We start from the raw sequence: 24,399 nt of genomic DNA, 5'->3' as shown, positions 1-24,399 counted from the left end.
ATGCTTTTCTAATTGGAGGGCTGTGACTAGTGGTGTTCCGCAGGGATCAGTGCTGGGACCTTTGCTGTTTCTAGTATATATAAATGATTTGGAGGAAAATGTAACTGGTCTGATTAGTAAGTTTGCAGACGACACAAAGGTTGGTGGAATTGCGGATAGCGATGAGGACTGTCAAAGGATACAGCAGGATTTAGATTGTTTGGAGACTTGGGCGGAGAGATGGCAGATGGAGTTTAATCCGGACAAATGTGAGGTAATGCATTTTGGAAGGTCTAATGCAGGTAGGGAATATACAGTGAATGGTAGAACCCTCCAGCGTATTGAAAGTCAAAGAGATCTAGGTGTACAGGTCCACAGGTCACTGAAAGGGGCAACACAGGTGGAGAAGGTAGTCAAGAAGGCATACGGCATGCTTGCCTTCATTGGCCTGGGCATTGAGTATAAGAATTGACAATCATGTTGCAACTATATAGAACTTTAGTTAGGCCACACTTGGAGTATAGTGTTCAATTCTGGTCGCCACACTACCAGAAGGATGTGGAGGCTTTAGAAAGGGTGCAGAAGAGATTTACCAGAATGTTGCCTGGGATGGAGGGCATTAGCTATGAGGAGCGGTTGAATAAACTCGGTTTGTTCTCACTGGAACGAAGGAGGTTGAGGGGCAACCTGATAGAGATCTACAAAATTATGAGGGGCATAGACAGAGTGGATAGTCAGATGCTTGTCCCCAGGTTAGAGGGGTCAATTACTAGGGGGCATAGGTTTAAGGTGCGAGGGGCAATGTTTAGAGTAGATGTACGATGCAAGTTTTTTACACAGAGGGTAGTGGGTGCCTGGAACTCGCTACCGGAGGAGGTGGTGGAAGCAGGGACGATAGTGACATTTAAGGGGCATCTTGACAAATACATGAATAGGATGGGAATAGAGGGATATGGACCCAGGAAGTGTAGAAGATTGTAGTTCAGTTGCGCAGCATGGACGGCACGGGCTTGAATGGCCGAAGGGCCTGTTCCTGTGCTGTACTTTTCTTTGTTCTTTGTGTGTGTGAGAAAGTGTGTGTGAGAAAGTGTGTGTGAGAAAGTGTGTGTGAGAAAGTGTGTGTGAGAAAGTGTGTGTGAGAAAGTGTGTGTGAGAAAGTGTGTGTGAGAAAGTGTGTGTGAGAAAGTGTGTGTGAGAAAGTGTGTGAGAAAGTGTGTGTGAGAAAGTGTGTGAGAAAGTGTGTGTGAGAAAGTGTGTGAGAAAGTGTGTGTGAGAAAGTGTGTGAGAAAGTGTGTGAGAAAGTGTGTGAGAAAGTGTGTGAGAAAGTGTGTGTGAGAAAGTGTGTGAGAAAGTGTGTGAGAAAGTGTGTGTGAGAAAGTGTGTGTGAGAGACAGTGAGTGTGTGTGAGAGACAGTGAGTGTGTGAGAGACAGTGAGTGACTGAGTGTGTGAGAGACAGTGTGTGAAAGACTGAGGGTGTGTGAGAGACAGTGTGTGTGAAAGACAGAGGGTGTGTCAGAGACAGTGTGTGTGAAAGACTGAGGGTGTGTGAGAGACAGTGAGTGTGTGTGAGACAGTGAGTGTGTGTGAGACAGTGAGTGTGTGTGAGACAGTGAGTGTGTGTGAGACAGTGAGTGTGTGTGAGACAGTGAGTGTGTGTGAGACAGTGAGTGTGTGAGAGACTGAGTGTGTGTGAGAGACAGTGAGTGTGTGTGAGAGACAGTGAGTGTGTGTGCGAGACAGTGAGCGTGTGTGCGAGACAGTGAGCGTGTGTGCGAGACTGAGCGTGTGCGAGTCAGTGAGCGTGTGTGCGAGTCAGTGAGCGTGTGTGTGAGAGACAGTGAGTGTGTGTGTGAGAGACAGTGAGTGTGTGTGTGAGACAGTGTGTGTGTGTGTGAGAGACAGTGAGTGTGTGAGAGACAGTGAGTGTGTGTGTGAGAAAGTGAGTGTGTGTGTGAGAGACTGAGTGTGTGAGAGACTGAGTGTGTGAGAGACTGAGTGTGTGAGAGACTGAGTGTGTGAGAGACTGCGTGTGTGAGAGACTGCGTGTGTGAGAGACTGCGTGTGTGAGAGACTGCGTGTGTGAGAGACTGCGTGTGTGAGAGACTGCGTGTGTGAGAGACTGCGTGTGTGAGAGACTGCGTGTGTGAGAGACTGCGTGTGTGAGAGACTGCGTGTGTGAGAGACTGCGTGTGTGAGAGACTGCGTGTGTGAGAGACTGAGTGTGTGAGAGACTGAGTGTGTGAGAGACTGAGTGTGTGAGAGACTGAGTGTGTGAGAGACTGAGTGTGTGAGAGACTGAGTGTGTGAGAGACTGAGTGTGTGAGAGACTGAGTGTCTGTGCGAGAGACTGAGAGTGTGTGCGAGAGACTGAGAGTGTGTGCGAGAGACTGTGAGTGTGTGCGAGAGACTGTGAGTGTGTGTGCGAGAGACTGTGAGTGTGTGTGCGAGAGACTGTGAGTGTGTGTGAGAGAGACTGTGACTGTGTGTGAGAGAGAGTGGGTGTGAGTGTGTGTGTGGCACTGAGTGAGTCTGTGACAGAGAATGAGTGTGTGTGCGTGAGAGAGTGTGACAGAGAGTGAATGTGCGTGCAAGAGAGTTTGTGTGTGCACAGAGAGTTGTGCGCCTGAGAGAGAGAGTGCGAGAGAGGGTGCGTGCGAGAGAGGGTGCGGACGTGAGAGAGTGCACACGAGTGTGTGAGCATGAGAGAATGAGTGCGCAAGAGAGTGAGTTTTGTTGCTCTCTTTGGTTGGCTCTGAATATGGCGGTCAATATGGTCGCCTTCCTTAATTCTAAGGGGGGAAGAACGGTGATGACTGCGAACCTTAATTATATCATATCTCCTATCTTTAGCTGTCTCTAGGCTATGCCAGAGTAATGCGGCTGAGGGTAGGGGCTTTCCGTCTGCGGAAACAAATCCTCTAGATTCCCACAGGGGTAGGAATTCCGTTAAACTATTGCAGACATATAAACTGTCCGAATATATGTCCGCTTGGGTCGGAAACGAGTCAGGGTGGTCTACAATGTAAGCTATGGCTGCCAGTTCTGCTGCCTGCGAGCCTAGATGTCCTGGCAACTTTAATGAAATCTCATCTTGGGCGCGTCCCTGCGTGTCCTCTACATAAATGCCGCAACCAGTGATTCTCTTTCCATTCAAAACTGTGGAGGAGCCATCCACATACATTTTCAGGGGTACGCACGTATCTGTCGGCTGGGGTCTCTGGGGTGTATTAGCTGCTTTCCTGGGAGCTGACTTAAGTATAAATGGACCTGAATTATAGTTTGTGGTGATGATCTCACACTCATGTGGGGTACCTGCCTATTGCAAATTGTCGGCTAGGAAAGTGTGGGTCTTGGTTCTTTTAACTGTAATGTCCCGTTCCTGTAAAATAAGGGTCCAACGGGCTGCGCGGATTTGGCTGACAGTGCCATCTTTAAGTCAACCGTCTAATAATAGCTCTGTTGGGGTGTGTTCAGTGAGAATGGTGATGGGGTTGAGTCCTGTAACATAGGCGAAGTACTGTACTGCCCAAAAAACTGCAAGCAGGTGCCTTTCGCAGGCAGAAAATCCTTGCTCGACAGGATCTAACACGCGTGAGGCGTATGCCACGGGGCCTAATCGGTCATGGCGTTCCTGGAGGAGCACAGCCGAAAGGGTTCGGTCGGTGCTTGCTACTTTGATTGCGTATGGGGAAAGTGGATCTGGGACCTGTAATGCAGGGGCTGTGCTGAGGGCTCTCTTTAAAGCATCTACGACATCCGTGTGCTATGGAAGCCATTCCCAAGGTGCCTGTTTCTTGAGAAGGTCGGATAGGGGCGCTGCTTTTGTGGCGAAACCGTCAGTGTGGTTTCGGCAGTAGCCAACCAGTCCTAGAAATGACCGGAGGGCTGAGACATTATGGGGAAGGGGCAATTTGACGATCGAGTCAGTTCTCTTTTGCTCGATCTCCCGTTTACCATGAGTGATTACTGTACCCAAGTAAATCACTGTTTCCTGCAGAATCTGGGCCTTCTTGGGGTTTACTTTACATCCAATCTGTTATAGGAGTGCTAGGAGTTCGGCGAGAAGCGAAATGTGCTCTCCATTTGTGTCTGTCTGTAGTAGCAAGTCATCTAAATACTGGACCAGACAATCGGGTCGGGAAAATTTTGCTAGTCCATTTGCCAGCTGTCGGTGGAAAATGGAGGGGGAGTTGTGGAAGCCTTGTGGAAGGCATGACCATGTATATTGTTGTCCCTGGAATGTAAAGGCGAATTTGTACTGGTACGCTTTATCCACTGGAATGGACCAAAAGCTGTTGCTAATGTCCAAAACTGAAAAAAAAATTGACTGGAGTCCCTGTTTGAGCATGGTCGCGGGACTCGTGGCTACGGTGGGGGCTGCTACTGGGGTTACTTTGTTCAGTTCCCGGTAATCAATGGTCAGTCGCCATGATCCATCGGGTTTCCTGACGGGCCAAATTGGTGCGTTATTTGTGGAGGCTACTGATCGAGTACGCCTTGATCAAGCAGACTCTCTATTACTTTGGAGATCTCTCCCTCTGCTTCTTGGGGAAAACCGTACTGCTTTTGGGGTCTGGGGTCGGGACCTGTAATATTCACTAAGCCAGCTATTTTGCCACAGTTGTGCTTATGCTGTGCAAATGCTGCTTTGTGTTGCTGTAGGACTTCCCTAACCTGTTTGTCCTGATAATGGCTCGAGTGTCGAACCAAAAGTCTACTACTGCGTTGATTCTGTTTGCATATTCTCCAACTGTGAACGTGGAGGGGGCTCGTGCTGCCTTTGCCATTCTCCATCCACATTTATTTACCAGATCAAATGAGAGGTTGTGGGAGCTCATAAAGTCGATTCCTGGGATGTGTTCAGCTGTCTGGGGTAGATCGACCAAAACTACGGGGTGTTTAGTCGAAATGTTCTCTATTTGTATCGCTACAGGGGCTGTGATGTGTCCTTGTTGTAAATGACCTGTAAAGCCGCTGAGTGTGATGGTGTCTGTTGTGGGCCACGTGTCTCGTTGAAACATCGTGGAGGAATTGAGTGTGGTGCGGGACCCTCCTGTGTCCCAAAGAAATTCTACGGAGTGTCCCCGGACTTTGCCTGCTACTACCGGTCTACCGGACTTGTCCCAAAGGGTGTCCCAGACCCAAGTTGGGGAGCCCGAACACCGTCAGTCGATGCCATTCATGTCTGCATTCTCTGAACGGGCGCTAACACAATGGATTGGCTTTGCCCTATTCTTATTTAAGGTGCCTGTCTGTTGGTCTTTCTGCTGTTTTTGGGGCGTGCATAGTGTCCTTCATGTCCACAATTGTAACATTCCTGGGATTTTGGTTGCGGTGGGCTGTTCCTGCCCTCGTTTACCCATGCGGGGTTCTGGTGCATCCTAACTGGATGCATGTCTGCCTGCTCTTCCTCTGGTTTTGCAAATGCGGTTTTGCCTTGGACGGATTGTTCCCAAGAGCGGGACAATCTTTTCAAAACCCATTTCTCGTTGTGGGCCTCGTCTGAGGGGTCGTAATTTGCCCAAGCTCTCTGTCCTGCCTCTGTCGCATGAGAGATCAGGATTCGAGTCCATTTGGTCATATTATCCGCGGACAAATGGGCGTGGGCTAACTCTCCAAATACTGCTGTGAAATGTATCCACAAGCGTCCAGCAAACGCTGTGGGGTGCTCTGTTTTCTTTTGCCTACACTTGTTTAGGCCTTCTATGGGGTCTCCTCTGTTGTAGCCGATCGCATCCAGAATCGCTGTGTACATTTTTTGGAGTGTGCTTCCTCCTACATTCTGTGGATCGGGAAGGGCTGCCACGACTGAAGGGTCGAGGCTTAAAACTGTGAGCTTCACTTGCTCCTTTTCGTCCAGGCCGTACATGGTAGCCTGCTGTTTAACTCTAGCGAAAAACTGGTGGAGGTCTGATGTGGGAAGGAACGGTGTAATTTTTCCACACGCGCCCCGTAGTTGGGTCATGGTTAACGGGGTTGTATATCGGAAATCTGCGTTTCCTTCTGCTGCGGCCCTGCGGTGTGTGGTTACAGGGTCCATGGGGGTGTGTTCTGCCTGTTCAGTCGGGGGTTGGGGTGCTTTCCTTTTCTGTGGTTTTTCTTGCGTACATGTCCCATGCACGTATCTGTGGGTAGTTTCATTTAACTCCTGCCAATCAGGGCTGTTTTCCTGGTGTAACTGGGGTCCAAACGTACTTTGAAACCCATTCTGGACAGAAAGCAGAGATTGCAATTCTGCAATTTGCTTCCGGCACTTTGCGTGATCTATGGAGCTCTGCCTTTGTTCTGTCGTGGAGGTGTGGCGCACTCGTAGGGCTCCTTTTAAATCATTGCACTGTTTCTGCAAATGCTCTACCTGTTGCTCGGTTTCTTGTCTTACCAAGACCGTGCGTTGCGTGCCCTGGTAGGCCTTATCAGACTGGGTTTAAAAACTACTCAAATGGGTGAGACAAGACTGGTGTGCCCTTCTTTGCATCATTCACCTCTCTGTCCCTCGCTGCTAACTGTTCTCTTAACTCCTTCTTCTCCTTCTCAAATTTGCTCACATCTCCCTCACTATTTCTGTCTCTCTCCTCAATCTCCCTACGGAGCGCCCTAACGATCTACTCTGTGCCTCGCAATTGTGCCAAGCAGGACACGATTGCCATCGGCTTGCGAGCTTTCCCCGAGCACTTCTTATGAATCTCTGACAGGTTCTCCCACCAATTATGTCCTATACTCCCGGGACCTGTTTTGTCATTGGCGCAGAATTCACTCCAAAGGGGCCATCCTTTCCCTTTGAGATATTTTCTGATCTCTTCTTCCCATACATGGCACCGTCCTACTCTACTGGTCGCTGCAACCTCGAATTCTTGGGGGTTCATAAGGCGTTCCATTGCCTTCATTGCCATTTTCTCTCTATCTCTGGGTTCTTTACTGAATTTGGAACAGGGGGTGATAAAGTGGTGATGTAAACACGGGTACGGCTTACGCTATTTCCCGGCCTACAAAACCCCGACAGTTTTACGCAACAAAATCTCTCAGGTTTACCTTATATCCCGTTAGTACGCATGCATTAACACACTTCCGAATCTCAGAGGTTTGATCAGTATCGTTCTCACACTTGTGGTTTTTCTGTTTCCAATCGGATTCCAATTCAAATGAATGAAAAATGAAAATGAAAATCGCTTATTGTCACAAGTAGGCTTCAAATGAAGTTACTGTGAAAAGCCCCTAGTCACCACATTCCAGCGCCTGTTCAGGGAGGCTGGTACGGGAACTGAACCGTGCTGCTGGCCTGCCTTGATCTTCTTTCAAAGCCAGCGATTTAGCCCTGTGCTAAACCAGCCCCAGAATGAAAATCACTTATTGTCACAAGTAGGCTTCAAATGAAGTTACTGTGAAAATTCCCTCGTCGCCACATTCCGGTGCTTGTTCAGGAAGACTGGTACAGGAATTGAACCATGCTACTGGCCTGCTTTGGTCTGCTTTCAAAGCCAGCGATTTAGCCCTGTGCTAAACCAGCCCCTGTGTGGGTTCTCTCGGAGTGGGTTCTCTCTGACTAGGCCACTTCTAGGTCGAGTCCCGTCAGAGGTCACCAGTAAATGTTGCTCTCTTTGGTTGGGTCTGAATATGGCGGTCAATATGGTCGCCTTAATTCTAATTACGTTTGCTCTAGAGTCGCCAGGTAGCGACACAAGATTCAAAACCGAATACTGATCAAAGACTCGATACACCAGTTAGTTAGTTCAAAGTCAATGCTTATTTATTTACACACACAGTTAAATAAACTCATGCACGAAACTCTACAGACTAAACTATCACTACTGCCAAAGCCTATACTTAGCTTCGAGTGCCCACTCAGTCAGAGGAACAATGGCCGTTGTTCGGTTCTGAGGCTGCTGGGTTCGAACTGGTAAAGTGGAACAGCTAAGGTTGTCTGTCTGACCTTGGACTTACTTGCTTCTGTTGCAGCTGGTGGACAGGTCTATCCTCGGTGAGAGCCGGGTCCAAGAGAACGATTCTCTCTTGGGGGCTCCTTCTTATACCAAAAGGGGCTTTGCGCTCTTTTGGGCGGGGCTTGAACTTGGCCCCAATCAATTGGGCCGTTTCTTGATCATTCATATTGATCTCGTCCAATAAAGGGGTGGGTGCCCTGATGGCTGGGCGTGTCCTAGGTGGCCATTGGCCTGCTTTGTTTCGGTCTCCTCTGGCGCCGGGGTGTCTGCTTTAGTATCGGTTACTCAAATGTTACTCTTTTGTTCCCGGAGATGGGCCATTAGTATGCTAATGAGCCTACAGTTTTGGTCTTGTCTGGGAGCTGCGGCTCCAATATAGAGACAAGCTCTGAACCTGCTTGTTTTCTCAGCGTTGTCCTTTTTCCCTGCAATCTTTGCAAAGTGTCCATTTTGTAATCGGGAAGTGGCCATCCCAGATGGTTAGTTTGCACACGAGAGAGTGTGCGCGTGAGACTGAGCGTACGTGCAATAAAGTGTGAGTGCGCACGAGAGACAGTGCACGCAAGAGAGAGAGTGCACATGAGTGTGTGTGTAGGAGAGTGAGTGCGCGCGAGAGTAAGGGTGTGTGTGTATGTGTGTGAGAGAGAGGGTGTGTATATGTGTGTGTGTGTGTCTGGTTCATTCCTTGTCTTACGTTTCTCATTCACCCTCGCCCCCACATGCCACCATGTACACCCATTCTCACAGTGGGTGAGGTTAAGTGAATATGCACCTGGAGACTGGGAGTGAGCCAGACACACACAAACTCACCATCTCACACCGTAATGGTGATCTTTATTCATTAACCTTCTTAAAATTATAAATTTATTGCTTTGACTTTGGTTTATTTTTACACAGCACGTTGTTTCTTTTGTTGATAACTCTTTTTTGGTTTGAAATTCAGGTTTGATGTTGTGTCAAACTTTATCTTTCTGAAATTTGCTTATTGGCCCTTGATTGAGAAAAAAAGTGGAAATGTGGTGTTGCCACAAGCTGAGTCCAGGAAAAGCAGCTGCATCCATACAGCCAAGGCTGTTAATACTTGCGCTTTGTGAAAACTAATCCGTGCTGTGTTTACCCATGTTCATAAATTCCAGAAAGGCTGTGCGCACTAGCCACAGAAATGATGCTCTTCCTTTTGAGGAAGCTATGAAGTCCAAATGAAGTTACTGTGAAAATTCCCTCGTCGCCACATTCCGGTGCTTGTTCAGGAAGAATTGTTCAGGATTGTTCATAGCTCCCAAGAATCTTACTGATCTTAATGGCTTTTAGTAGATTAGTAGAATGATGGTGTTACTTCACAGGTACTTCCTCAGAGTATCCCAGGTCCAAAATAATTAAATTATTTTAAGTAATACATGAGTCTATGAGTCAGATAAAGTTTTGGTGAGGTTAACACCTCTCCCCCAGTAATATTTTGAGAACAACGCAATGGATCATCCTTAAATATCACAAAAGCTGGTACTCCTTGATGGAAATGACAGGGTTGTTTTATAATTTGATTCGGAAGTTGAAATACTCTCTTTCCCTGACAAGTAGCAAGAATGACAATGAGGCTTAGATCTGCCCTGTTGTCGAGTTCACAGTGGTGTCGCTCTTTTAACTAGCAATGTGACACAACAGCTGCTCTGGTGTAATCTGCTTTCAGAACCCACATTAGTTGCCTGCATTGACAATGAGTGCTTACTCCTCATCCCCAGCAGCACAGACTACTGCCAGAACCTCATATTTACTCTAAGTGTTAGAGTAAAAGATAAATAAAAGATAACTTGCTTTAACTTTCTGACTGTACGGTAACGTTTATTTTTGTTTGTTCAAAATCTATGGAATCTTGGGACTTTATTAGCAAATGCCTTGAATCTCAAACGTTGTCTACTTTAAACAAAATGTTTTTGGTCTCTGAACATATCTCACCAACAATTTGGGGATCTGGCCAAGGATCATAAAAAGTGTCAGCCTGGATTTTCTGCACAAGTCCTGGGTTGGAACTTGAACCCACAATCTTCTGACTTTAAGCTGAGACTGCCACCTACTGACCACAACTTACTTGGAATTCATGGAGTTCATAACTCTTTCAGTGGGTCATGGCAATGTTTGTGGCATATTACTGCCAAAGGAAGATTGACTGACCACCTATGCTATCACTTTAGTGTCATTGAGAAGCAGTATACAACCACATGCAAAATATTTGACTCATTTTTTCCTCACTCGTAAATGGGTAATACTCACTTATTCTTCGCTTTAATTCTTTTTTTTTGAGATCCACAGAAACCTGGGGGAACAGAGTATCTGAGTAAAAGTCTCAACTGGAGCCTTGAGTCATCCCCAAAAGATTGAAACGATCACCTTGAAGACAGTTAATAACACCCAAGATGGCCCTCACGGAGGCATCCAGCACAGGGATACTTTACAGCAGCTCCCAATTCCACTGGTTACCTGGCAGTAATAAATAGGGTGGAGTAATTAACCATAACCCACCAGTCGGGGAACATTCACTTTCTTTCCACTCTTTGTCTCCTATTTCTCAATCAATTATTGATCAGATTGTGCGTTTTCATTTTTGTTAATCTCTTGGGAACCTTATCAAATACCATCTGGAAGTAATTACAGACAATGTACGCAATCCCCAGTCTACTGTACTACTAGTAAGGTTATTAGAAATTCTGATAAATTAGTCACATGACTGAAACATGTTGCCATGCCTCTGACTTAGGTATAACTTTAAAAAAAAAATGGGTTTGATTTTCTTTTGCCAATGATCTCACTGTGCAGTATAAATCTAACACTTTTTGTTCCTTTTCAAAACAAAAAGATAACTTTGGTACAGGAGGTGCATTTTTTTTTGTTTTGTTTCCTCTATCGGATGGACTACTGGTCTTGCATTGATTACCCTTTCCAATTCTTTGTGATATTGAGTTGCCACTCCCAAGAGAGGTGGATGTGCTGATCATCACCTGTGAAAACGTATTTAATAACGTAGCTGCCCCTCACCCTCATTCCTTTGGGTGCTTCTTCCTGTGGTGTCAGGAACTCTTATTCGGTGTCGCGTGGACCATAGCTCCCCACCATGTACTCAGTCTTATCAATTTTTATTCCTTTCCTTGATGTTGCCTGAACATATTTCAGCCCAGAGACTAATTCTTTATTAACCTCGAAGCTGATTTTTATCTTGTATTCCACGCCCTCTTTCAGTACAAAAGGATTCTTTTTAAAGTTATCAAGGTCACCTGTTAAATCCAAGACCAAGGCCTGAGGTGCTGTTGCACACACCAGTGTTAATTGAACCACCTGAACATTTGGAACATTCGGGTCAAGAACTTTAGAGCGATTCCCCAGCAGTAACTCTTTGTACTTCCTGAGGCTCTCATCATCTTTGTCCAGTTCCTCAATCTCCTGAAGAGTCTTCTGTGCTGGTGCCTTGTAACTCACTGTAGATTCATCCTCTAGATTCTCGGCAGCAATGAGAGCCAGCTGTTCTGCGGTTGGCTCTTTTTCCGCCATTTCTACTTTCTCACAACGTGCTGACTGGGTTGATGGCTGCCTCAGCAGGAAGATCATTTCTGTGTTTCTTTGAAAGCTTCAAATTGTCTACGAATTGACTTTTAAATGACTTTCAGTTGTAATCAATAGAAGTTAAATAAACAATTCTTATTTGCACCTGAGAAGTTTTAACTTAAATTTCTACTGAGTTCCAGTAATCGCAAAGTGCTGCTGAAACCGCATGGTAGATCTCTCAACTTGGTGTAGTCGGCAGGATAAAACGGCTTGAGTGGGATAAGAAATATCTTTTTCACCCATTCTTAAAGCCGCATCAAGCAGTGCTTGGACCCCTTAGAAAGGACCTTTTTATGGACTGTGTTAATTCAATCAGGTGCCGGTCGTTGAAACTAAAATAAAACGGGACTGAGAAAATAGTCACGGTAGTGCACACAGATACACAAAAGGAGTTGGCGACCAAAAAATTGGGTGTAAGGCTGAGTTTATGGCGGACATGACTCCTAAAATAGATTCAGAACCTTCAAATGGTAGAGAACTACTTCCCACAACGTGCAAGGGAGGTCGCGCTGCACCGGATGTCTCTATTGACGATATATTGGATGATCTTGGATCTTTGATTTGTAGACAGTTTGGACTGTCTGAAGTTGCCACAAAAATGGAATCAAAATATGATATCCCCAAAGGACAGGGGTCCCTCGATAATATCAAGAAGGCATGGGGTAAAACCATACGGTTAAACGGTGGAAGACTTACAAAATGGTCTTTTGCAGTAATGGCACAGCTCCAAAAACGTCAAGAGACAATTGTAAAAACTAAATTCGATCATGAGCTGAAGTCCACTAAAGACCAACTAGCAGCAGTTGTTGAAGAATTACGAGATGCAAAATCTAAACTTGAACAATGTGATCAGATTAAAACATTGTTGGAAAATGAAACCTTTAAGGTTCAACAACTATCATTTCAAAATGGAGAATTGCGACGTAAAGTTGATGAATCAGAGTCAAAATGCCACTAGTTACAAACAGAAACTGAGCAAATCAAAAGTCAAAATTGCCAGTTACTTGAGGAAAAATGCATTTTGGAAAATGACATGGACACCATGAAATGTCATAATAAATTACTGACAGACAAACTAACAGCACAAGAGACTTCAAATCTGTTTTTAAAAAAATCATCTGAACTCTCCAAAGCAAACAGCGCCAGCAACCGGACAATTCAAAATGATGTTAACTAAAACCCAAGGTGTACCAGTGATAACTAAATCAAATCTTACATTATTGCAAGCTGCTACTGACATGAAAACAATGAATACACTGATCGAGGTTCCACAAGGGGGGTCTGGCCAAATGAACTATTTGTCAAGGACACTTTTACCCCAGAACAAACCGTTATCTTACTCAGACCAACCACGAAATGCTGCTGGCCATGATCCAATGAAGCACCAAACAGCCACCAGAACTGTTTGCAGCTTTAAACTTGATCCTACCCAGACCTCAGTCCGAAACCTCAATTGCTAACAAAGGCACGTCAATCGTTGCCTCTCCTCCTCCGTTAACGACAAATCCAACCCTTGCATTCACTTCAATAAAGAATTCCAGAAGATTCCTTTCTCGTGTTGAAGACGGCCATTTTGCGAGTTTCAGATTTCATGGTTGCAGACTGGTCAACGATGAAGGCCTGGCTACAGGGATACGGGACAAGTCACGTATCACTAAAAAGTTGCCAAGAACTGTCAACTTGAGAAAGCTGTCATTATTTTGAATGTTGCTTTATTAATTTTAAGAAATTAACTACAGTGACTCATCCTTCACAAATCCATGCTGACTATCATCAGCTGACTTATGTGATCCGTCATTCTGTCTCTGATGATGTACTTCAATAACTTCCCAATTATGTTAAGTACAATAATTTTCTCTGTTACCATTTTTGATATTAACTCCACTGTGTTCGCTCGCTTGACATTCTTTCCGCTGGTATTTTGACCTCTTCCTCCACAACGATAAGATACATGTCTATGTTTCTGTACTATCCAGTCTGTCTTTAATAGACCCACATTCCCCTTTACCATTTGATCTCAATGGATCAACTTTACCATAACCAGCCAATGAACAGCACCTGCCATTTGCTGGACTTGTTGTTGCTCATATATTTCCATGAGCTGACCTATATTGGCTCCTGATTAATCATTGCCTAAATTTTAAAATTCTCTTCCTTGTTTTTAAATCTGTCCATGGCCTTGCATTTCCCTAATTCTGTTTCACGACCCTCCAAAATCTTTGTACTTCTCTAATCGTCAGTCGTCTTTAGCATCCCCAGCTTGAATTGTTCCAACAATGGTGGCCATGGCTTCAGCTGCGAATGAAATAATCTCTGGAATTTCCCCGCAAATCCAACTGCCTGTCTATCTCTCTTCCCGCCGTTAAGACACTCCTTAAATCCTACCCCTTTCGCCAAGCCTTTGGTTATCTGCCCTAATGTCTCTTTTTTTGGTACATTATCAAATTTTGTTTCATTAAGCTCCTGTGGACATTTTATTCTGGTAAAGGTACAGTGGGCGGAATTTTATCACTTTTGCACCAAATGTTGGCTCAGGTGAGAAAACCGGTGTGCAGCTTGCCTGTTGCAAAGCTGGTATTTCTTGCCAGATAATCCAGCACTCGGTGCAAAAGTAAATGGAGTCAGACTATGCCGTCACACTGGCGGGAGTGGAAAAAGCCGGCAACATAGGGAATCCCCAAAGGACCCCCTGATCTCCAATAACAAAATAGAGAAACTCCCGCCGCCCCCCACAGACATAGGGGGCTGGATTCTCTGGTCGGCGCGCCAAAATCGCGTTCGGCGATCGGCCGAAGAATCAAAGTTCCCGACCAAATTGGGGATGGCGCCGTTTTCATGACGCTCCGCCCCCTTCAAAGCAGCGTACTCGCAGAGTACAACGTATCGATGGCCTCAGAACGTTGCCTGAGGCCCACCCCCCGATGTTCTGCTCCTGACCGGCCGAGTTCATGGCGGCATCGGTCGCATATGGTCCCTTGCCGTCGGAAATGTGGCATGGCGGCTGCGGACTTAGTCCAGCGCCGCCACAGTCGGACGACGGACGATCTGCGGGCAGGGTGGACTTTATCAGGGGCTGGGGACAATGCGGGAGGGAGTGGTCCGGGGCACGCGAGGTGGCAAAAGGGGGGGGGCACTATTTTGCAGGCCGGGTCAGTGAGCGGCCACCGCCATGTTGCACGGCACGGTCGCTGCAGGCCGCCGCAGTACGCGTGCGCGGCCACGAACCCGGCAATTCGCCGGGCTGTATCGGCAGCTAGAGCCGAGTGCTCTATCCTAACGGCATGCTAGCCTCCCGCTACATGGAGGCTGGATGACCGTTTTGGGCCAAATGTTCGGGCGTAAAATGCCACCGTTCCCACACCGGTGTGAGGACATAGCCTCACAATTCACAATTGGAGAATCCAGCCCAGAAAGTCCCATCCCTTCCCCCCCCCCCCCCCCCCCCCGACTTGCACACAGGCAACTCAATCCCCTACGTAATAGGGCAACACAAGGCACACAATGTAAATACGTAGACACAGGCATCGGGTGAAGCATACGGGGTGTAGTATTAATCAGATCAGTCCATAAGAGGGTCGCTTAGGGGTCTGGTAACAGCGGGGAAGAAGCTGTTTTTGAATATGTTTATGCACTTTTGCTAACTTTTGGTTGGTTCACTTGGCTCTGTTTTATAACCTTTGATCTCGAGTCGCCAGGTATCTTTATGATACCGCCACGAGGTTCAGGTTCGAGTAATGACCAATAACTCAATACACTGATTAGTAAGATTTAAATCAAAGCACATTTATTATACACAGTAATCGCTACTCATGCACAAATTCTCCGTCTAAGCTACTTCTACAACTAACCGGCCTGTTCTTAACTTTGGACTGGCCCACCAGGTCAGGGGAACAAATGGCCTTTCGTTTGGGTTCTGAGTCTGCGGGATTCGAAGTTGGTACGGATTGATAGCTAGGAGCGCCTATCTCGTAGCGAGCGTTGACTTAAGACTTACGATCTCTCGGCGGCCGCTGGACCGGTCACGGTCAATGTTGGTTCGCGTTGCTGGGTGACCCGGTCAAGAAGAAGAAGGGCCGATTTGAACTTGGGGGCTTAACTTTATAGTCCCCAGGGGCTTCCTGCCTTTCGGGGCGGACCCTGTACCTGGTTCTAGGTGATTGGACTTTGTTCCAATCGCTTGGTTTGATTTCTCCAATACTGGAGCGGTTCCCTGATCGATGGGCGGTCTTGAGGTGTCCGTTATCCTCTTTTGTGTTGGCTCCTGCTGGCGCCGGGGAGTCTGGCTTAGTTTTGTTTGTCACAAATGTTGCTATTGTTCCCAGGGATTGCTTATTAGTATGTAGATGGTTGCTACATTATTATGCAGATGGCTGCTAGTATCGATGCTGTCTGGACCTTTGCAGAGTTGAATACACAGCAAACCTGCACCTGCTGGTTTCTGCCTGTGTTGGCTGAATTTCCCTTCAGCCTTTGCCGTTCGCCATTTTAAATCGGGACTTGGCCAACTCAGGTGGCTACACACCCTCCTTGTGATCCTAACGCGAAGCGTGAAGGATCACATAATTGCGTTGCTTTCCATTCCCTGACCTGGCGAGCATTCTTCTATGGCCTCTACACTGACCAAAACTATGCAAAAGGTTTTAACTGACAATTCTGAGAAGCGCTATGTCAAACAGGGACATGCATTACAAAACAAGAAAATGGGAACCTCTAATTATCCTTAATAAACTACACTCACTCAAATATTTCATCACACTAACTTCCTAAACCATACAAACAAAATCATAGCAGTTTTATACCCATTTTCCTGGCTTGGCAGTCAAGCTCAGGATCGTACAATTGCTCATGAACATTTCTTTATTTACAACAAAAAAACGCAAACGAATGCTCTTTAGTATAGGTCGCGGGGGTCGGGGGTCTGGTTGTATCCGAAAATAGGGGATCGTATTCTATATACCGGGGTGCGAGCACGGTAGGCTCTCCTTCTCCATTTTCTCAGACGAATAGTCTGCACGATGCAGCAGAGTATCACCAATACCAATAGGGATTTTATCACGTAGGACAGGGAGTACCAGGTTATAAACCTGTCACACCAAGATGGTGTGGTGTCGCTTGTGACTGGGTTCTGGGTACTGTGGGGAAATGAATCATTAACGGCTGGGGGAGGTGAGGTCAGGGGGTTCGCGTTCACGCGCAACCAAATGTCCATGATAACGATGAGCCACGCGGAGGATGTCCTCATGGTTCTTCTTCTTTCACTTCTCTTCTCCGGTCCTGGAGTTCTGTGTGATCAAGCATAGTGTCTGTTACTACCTTGTGTTGATATCTCATACGATAGCGTCATACGTCTGTCCTTTAGTGCCAATTACTCCCTTTATAATTGGTCACTATGTGTGACTCCCTCATTTTTTTCCAAAAACCCAATTTCAGGACAAGACACACATACAGATAATGAACCAGTGCGAGCCGTCTCGCAGACTGTGCGGTTTACCATCCAAATATTTCAGGATGTAAATAGCAGAGGGTTGGCAACCTAAGGGTTACCTGAAACAAAACAAAACTTTTTGAACCAAATTTTCCGAAATGAGGTGCGTGTGGGCCGCGACAGGTAAGATTTGGATGGAGTCCCCGGGTAGGACGGCGACCAATGCCGTGTGTGCCCTACCCGAGCGTAGCTGACCAGAGGGGGGGTTCCCAGGCAGGGCGGGTCCCAAGCCGTTTCTCCACTGCCTGAGCAACCGACAAGAACGGGCAAGAAAGGTAGTCATCGTGTGGGGCTGCCGTATTGGTTCCTTCCTCGAACCAGAAGGGCAGTTATGAACGGGGGTCTGTGTATCTGTCGACAGACTAGTTCCGCTGAACTGGCATCTGGGACATTTACAAGTCTCGGTGGACAAACTAGTTCCTCTGAACTAGCGTCTGGCCAAACTAGTTTCTCTGACTGCCAGTGGGCGTCAGAGGGGTGGTGTCGTGGGGCCGTGGAAATTTTTTTTTCCGTTCTGACATACAACATTTAACAAAACACTACAAACAACATAAAACATGCTGCAGGTTCCATCAGAAAGGACACCGTTTCTCCCAAGCGGTTCCTTTTAAAACATCATCTGGTCACCTCAGTTATCGGTTGCGAAAAGGGTTGCAAAGGGGTTCTCGTTTGGGGAGTCAGACTCCAAGTCGACATCTTCTCCCGGATGCCAAACTCTCGAGTGCATCAGGGCTGATAGGGCTGCATGGTGTGATCTGGGATCGCTCTCGTCATTCCGGACAAGTCTGAACGAATTATCTCTGCCAATAGGTGGTGTCTAGTTCTGTGGGGACGAAATCGGGGTCGTCATTGTAGGTCGGTGGTAGGGTTTGTTTAGGAAAGTGATCATGAAGGGATCACTCGAATCGTGGTCAGATTCGCTGGGTGTGGGTCCTGTTGCATGGGGATAGTAGGGAGGTGTGCTGTGGCTATTGTCCGAGTCACAGTCGCTGTCGCTGCTGCTGCAGTCTATGGGCGTTCCGGGGCGGAGTGTATATTTCAGGGGTGGAGTCGAGGTTGAGTCCGTGGCTGGGCTGGACGTGTTGGGGGATGGTAGGGTTACGTTGCCTGTGGGCGGGGTGTGGTGTGCTGCGTCGAGCATGACGTGGTGTGCGTGGTTAGACTGTGTTCCATATGCCTTCAGCTGGTTGATATGGAACCATGCAGTCTTTCCATTGGGGTACTTTATCTTGTAGACGGAAGGGCTTACTTTGTCCGCAATGGAGTACAGACCCGAGTACTTGGTAACAGGAATGTGCTGGGGTTGTATACGGAGAGCATGACTTGCTGTCCTACACTGAACTCAGTCGCATGCACTGTCTTATCGAAACAAGCCTTGCTCTGTTTCTTTCTTGTGCCCAATTTCACTGCGGCTGCTAGCTGAGCCGTTTTAACATTATCTACTAATTGTTTGACTGCATTCTCGTGTGTGAGGGCCGTCACTTCGGGGCTGGTCAAGTCTAAGCCTAATAAAAATTCTGTGCCTTTCATGGGGCGTCCGGTCATGAGGGTGTGTGGGGTGTAACCTGCAGAAGTTGAAACTGTATTTCGCAGAAACATCAGCGCAAAAGGGAGGACTGAGTCCCAAGTGGTGTTGGTTTGCTGGATTTTTTGAATAGGTCAGGGTCGCCTGACTTGAACGCCTCAGACATGGCCTTCAGTAGGGAGTCAATCTCCCGATTAAACCATGGTTTTCGGTTTGGTAATGTACGTTCTACTTTCTTTGGCACGCAGTTGTCCACACATTTACTGACAGTGGTGGTACACTCGTTTAGGTTGGTCGCTGAGTTCTTAAATGTGGACCAGTCCAATGACTCCAAGCAGTCACGTAGGAGCTCTTCTGTTTCCTCGGACCAGCCCCCGCACGACCTTCTGAACCGGATTCTCCCGCTTAAGTTCTTGTTAGTATGCCGATAGAAGGAGCACCGTTGTATGGTCTGATTTTCCAAAGTGCGGTCGGGGGATGGAAAGGGAGGACTGAGTCCCAAGTGGTGTTGGTTTGCTGGACCATTTTTCTGAGGGTGGATTTTAGGGTCCGATTCATGCGCTCCACGATACCACTCGACTGGGGGTAGTATGCAATGTGGAATTTTTGGGTAATGCCAAATATAGTGAGGACGTTATATAAAATGGGAACCTTGGTCGGATTCAATGCTGCGGGGGAGTCCCCATCTCGTAAAGATGTGGTGGGTTAAAATCTTGGCTGTGGTCTTTGTCGTGTTTGTTCTGGATGGGAATGCTTCCACCCATTTGGTAAACGTGTCTTATCACCATGAGTACATATTTATAACCATTCCTACAAGGGGGCAATGGTCCTATGAAATCAATCTGGAGGTTAGTCCAGGGGCCATTAACGGGTCGGGTGTGACTGAGTTGAGCTTTTTTGGTGTATCTGTCCGGATTATTCTGGGCGCAGATAAGACAATTCTCAATGTAGTGATTTACATCGTCCTTTAAACTCGGCCACCAGCAGAGCTGCCTGAGGTGGGCTGTAGTGGGATCGATTCCCTGATGTCCATGACCGTCATGGAATGAACAAATCAGTTGCTTCCTGTCCTGTTCAGGAACCACATAAAGGGTGTCTTTTAACACCACCATCATGTGTGGTCAGAGCATTTTTAAACCTCTCATCGGGTGCTGGATAGTTTCCTTTTAAAATCTCCCTGAGATTGCTGTCCTGCTTCTGGACCTGCACTGGATCCTCGATCTGCGAGACCTGAACTGCATTCACTGGTGCGCTTTCGGGAGGTGTCCAAAAATATCCGTGCCCGGAACCTGCTTTAGTCAGTGCGTCGGCCTTCACATTTCCATGGGGGGAGGAACGATGGTGACTTCGAACTTTGACTATACCAAAGGTCCTGTTCTGTGCTCTCTCTAAGATGTGACGGAGCAATGGGGCTCAAGGGAGGGGTTTTCCGTCTGCGGAAACAAATCCTCTTACTTTCCACAGGGGCAGGAATTCTGTAAGGCTGTTGCAGACATAGAGGCTGTCCGAGTATATGTCTGCTGGGCTGGGGAATAAATCTGGGTGTTCCACTATGTTTGCGATGGCTGCAAGTTCTGCCGCCTGCGTGCCTAAGTGTCCTGGAAGTGTTATTGCTATTTCGGACGCGCCCTCGACATAAATACCGCATCCTGTTATGCGCTTCCCTTCTAATATTGTGGAAGATCCATCCACATATATCTTTATGGGTTCACACGTGTCTGTGTGCTTGGGGCTCTGGGTTGAACTGCCTATCTTTCTGGGGGGTGTTTTAGCAATAAAGGGGCCTGTGTTGTGGTGTGGAGAGATGATATCACATTCGTGGGGGGTTCCGGGGTACTGTAAGTTGTTGGCTAAAAGGTGTGGGTCTTTGTCCTTTTAACAGTGATGTCCGTCCCTGCAAAAGAGGGGTCCATCTAGCTGCTCTGATCTGACTGACTGTACCGTCCTTGAGTCGTCCGTCCAGTTAAAGTTGGGTGGGGGTGTGTTCGGTGAGAATTGTGATGGGGTTGAGTCCGGTAATGTACGAAAAATACTGTACTGCCCAGAATACTGCGAGCAGGTGCCTCTCACTGGTTGAAAATCCCTGCTCCACAGCATCTAAAACTCTGGAGGCGTAAGCCACGGGCCTTAACTGTTCGTGCTGTTCCTGAAGGAGCACGGCCGAAAGGGTGCGGTCTGTGCTTGCTACCTCTATCGCGTAAGGGGAAAGCGGGTCTGGAACTTTTAGTGCGGGGGCTGCTATGAGTGCTTGCTTCAACGCATCCACAGCATCCGTATGCTGCGGAAGCCATTCCCAGGGGGGACTCCTTTCTTTAGGAGGTCTGAGAGGGGAGTTGCCTTGCTGGCGAAACCGTCAATGTGGTTTTGGCAGTGGCCAACCAGTCCTAAAAATGACTGGAGGGCTGAAACGTTCTGGGGAAGGGGCAATTTAGCAATCGAGTCAATCCTTTTATGCTCGATCTCGCGTTTACCATGTGTGATAATTATACCCAAATATATCACCATAAGACCATAAGACATAGGAGCGGAAGTAAGGCCATTCGGCCCATCGAGTCCACTCCACCATTCAATCATTGCTGATTTCAACTCCATTTACCCGCTCTCTCTCCCTAGCCCATAATTCCGCGAGAAATCAAGAATTTATCAACTTCTGTCTTAAAGACACTCAACGTCCCGGCCTCCACCGCCCTCTGTGGCAATGAATTCCACAGACCCACCACTCTCTGGCTGAAGAAATGTCTCCTCATTTCTGTTCTAAAGTGACTCCCTTTTATTCTAAGGCTGTGCCCCCGGGTCCTAGTCTCCCCTGCTAATGGAAACAACTTCCCTATGTCCACCCTATCTAAGCCATTCATTATCTTGTAAGTTTCTATTAGATCTCCCCTCAACCTCCTAAACTCCAATGAATATAATCCCAGGATCCTCAGACGTTCATCGTATGTTAGGCCTACCATTCCTGGGATCATCCGTGTGAATCTCCGCTGGACCCGCTCCAGTGCCAGTATGTCCTTCCTGAGGTGTGGGGCCCAAAATTGCTCACAGTATTCTAAATGGGGCCTAACTAATGCTTTATCTTCCAAAATCTGGGCCTTTTTGGGGTTAACTTTGCAACCAACCTGCACCTGATGGTTTCTGCCTGTGTTGGCTGAATTTCCCTTCAGCCCTTGCCGTTCGCCATTTTAAATCTGGACTTGGCCAACTCAGGTAGCTACAGCACGTTCTCAGACTTTTGTATCTCCTGCCCAAATGAAGAAGTTGGAAGGGTGAATAAGCCGGGTGGGAGGGATCTTTGATTATGCTGCCTGTTTCCCAAGGCAGCGGGAGGTGTAGATCGAGTCAATGGATGGGAGGCGGGTTCGTGTGATGGAATGGGTGGTGTTCACGACTCTGTCGTTTCTTGCGGTCTTGGGCCGACCAGTTGCCATACCAGGCTGTGATGCAGCCAGATAGGATGTTTTCTATGGTGCACCTGTAAAGGTTGGTAAGAGTCAATGTGGGCATGCCAAATTTCCTTAGTTTCCTGAGGAAGTATAGGCGCTGTTGTGCTTTCTTGGTCGTAGTGTCGACGTGGGTGGACCAGGACAGATTTTTGATGATGTGCACACCTAGGAATTTGAAGCTATCAATTAACTCCACTTCGGCTCCATTGATGCAGACAGGGGTGTGTACAGTACTTTACATTCCAAAGTCAATGATCACCCCTTTAGTTTTGCTGTCATTGAGGAAGAGATCGTTGTCATTTCACCACTAGGTTCGCTATCACCCTCCTGTATTCTGACTTGTCGTTGTTCGACATCCAACCCACAATGATCGTGTCGTCAGCAAACTTGTAGATGCAGCTGGAGCCAATTGTTGCCACGCAGTCGTGTGTGTACAAGGAGTATAGTAGGGGCTGAGTAGGCAGCCGTGCAGACCCCGGTATTGAGGACTATTGTGGAGCAGGTGTTGTTGGTTATCCTTACTGATTGTGGTCTATGGGTCAGAAAGCTGAGGATCCAGTTGCAGAGTGAGGAGCCAAGTCCTAGGTTTTGGAGCTTTGAAATGAGCTTGGCTGGGATTATGGTGTTGAAGGCGGAGCTGGAGTCTAATCTAGGAGTCCTTGTTGTCGAGATGCTCCAGGGATGAGTGTAGGGCCAGGGAGATGGCGTCTGCTGTGGACTGGTTGCAGTGGTATGTGAATTGCAGTGGATCTAGGCATTCTGGGAGTATGGAGTTGATGTGCCTCATGACCAACCTTTCGAAGCACTTCATTACATTCGATATCTGGGCCACCGGACAGTAGTCATTGAGGCATATTGTCTGGTTCTAGTTTGGCACGGGTATGATGGTGACCTTCTTGAAGCAGCTGGGGACCTTGGAATGGAGTAGAGAGAGGTTGAAGATGTCCTCGAACACATCTGCCAGCTGGTCCGCGCAGGATCTGAGTGCATGACCAGGGACCCCGTCCGGAACTGTCGCTTTCTGAGCGTTCGCTTTCAGGAAGTGCGATCTGGCTTCGGAAGCTATGACGGTAGGTATGGGTGTGTCCAGGGCTGCTGGGGCAGTTGACAGCGGTTTGTTGCTTTCCTGCTCGAACTGAGCATAGAATGCATGGAGTTCATTGGGGAAGGGTGCGCTGCTGCCGGAGATACTGCTCGGCTTCGCTTTGTAGCCCGTTATGTTGCTTAGGCCTTGCCACAACTGACGAGAGTCTGTAACGCTAGTCTGTGACTAGCTTGGTCTGATATTGTCTCTTGACATCCCGGATGGCTTTGCGGAGATGGTACCTGGATTTTTTGAATAGGTCAGGGTCGCCTGACTTGAACGCCTCAGACATGGCCTTCAGTAGGGAGTCAATCTCCCGATTAAACCATGGTTTTCGGTTTGGGAATGTACGTTCTACTTTCTTTGGCACGCAGTTGTCCACACATTTACTGACAGTGGTGGTACACTCGTTTAGGTTGGTCGCTGAGTTCTTAAATGTGGACCAGTCCAATGACTCCAAGCAGTCACGTAGGAGCTCTTCTGTTTCCTCGGACCAGCCCCCGCACGACCTTCTGAACCGGATTCTCCCGCTTAAGTTCTTGTTAGTATGCCGATAGAAGGAGCACCGTTGTATGGTCTGATTTTCCAAAGTGCGGTCGGGGGATGGAACGGTAGGCACCCTTGATTTTTGTGTGGCAGTGGTCGAGAGTGTTGTCTCCCCTGGTGGGACAGGAGGGGAGGATGGGTTGGTGGAATTTTGGCAGAACACTCTTGAGGTTCGCCTTGTTGAAGCCCCCAGCCACGATGAACAAGGCCTCCATGTGTTCTGTTTGATTGTTGTTTATGACTATGTAAAAACTTGAAAGTTTTTATTTCCCTATTTCATTTTGAACTTTGTTGCTTTCACAAAATAAGGCAGATAAAGCGTATTTGAAGAAATACTGTTTAAATTTTACATCTTCCCCCATCATCTCTCCTGGCTCCTCAAATGTGTATAAAACCATCTGAGAACTACCTGTATTATACCAGTCCATGTAGAATACTGTGCTGTTCCCACCATTTGTAGAAAAAAATAAGTATTCTTTTCACTCAAATGATACATTTCTGATAATGCCTTGCTCATTTTTTTTCTCTAGTAACAGCATGGTGTTGGATTGAAGTAATGTTTAGTTGTGTGTGTCTCATATTTTGTCCTTTCCATTATTTAACAAGAAACTGAGAAGAAATGTTGTAGTTTCATTATTTTGTGTAATGCTCTGTGGAACAGCTTGTCATTTCCACCTATTAATTGAATACAGAATGCTTTGACAGAGCACATTTAGTTCCAGTGCTGTCAAAGCATATTACTATTCTAACAGATAACTCCCAAACATTGTCATGTTCACTGCAAATGCAGTCACCCTTTAATTATTT

The 24,399-nt window shown here is 47.2% G+C and overlaps 1 protein-coding gene and 1 pseudogene across 2 annotated transcripts in view; one reads left to right on the top strand and one right to left on the bottom strand.

Moving 5' to 3' along the window:
* The window catches only part of tmem132e (transmembrane protein 132E), a 951,562-nt gene that overhangs the window by 120,029 nt on the left and 807,134 nt on the right, over nt 1-24,399 (top strand). The gene's annotated exons all lie outside the window — the stretch shown is intronic.
* Nucleotides 10,844-11,488, bottom strand: LOC140387306 (rho GDP-dissociation inhibitor 1 pseudogene; annotated as a pseudogene).

This window comes from Scyliorhinus torazame, chromosome 12 (genome assembly GCF_047496885.1).
Source record: "Scyliorhinus torazame isolate Kashiwa2021f chromosome 12, sScyTor2.1, whole genome shotgun sequence".
In the NCBI taxonomy this organism is placed as follows: Eukaryota; Metazoa; Chordata; class Chondrichthyes; order Carcharhiniformes; family Scyliorhinidae; genus Scyliorhinus; species Scyliorhinus torazame.
Note: the sequence above shows the minus strand (reverse complement) of the source record. Positions and strands in the feature narration are given on the sequence as shown.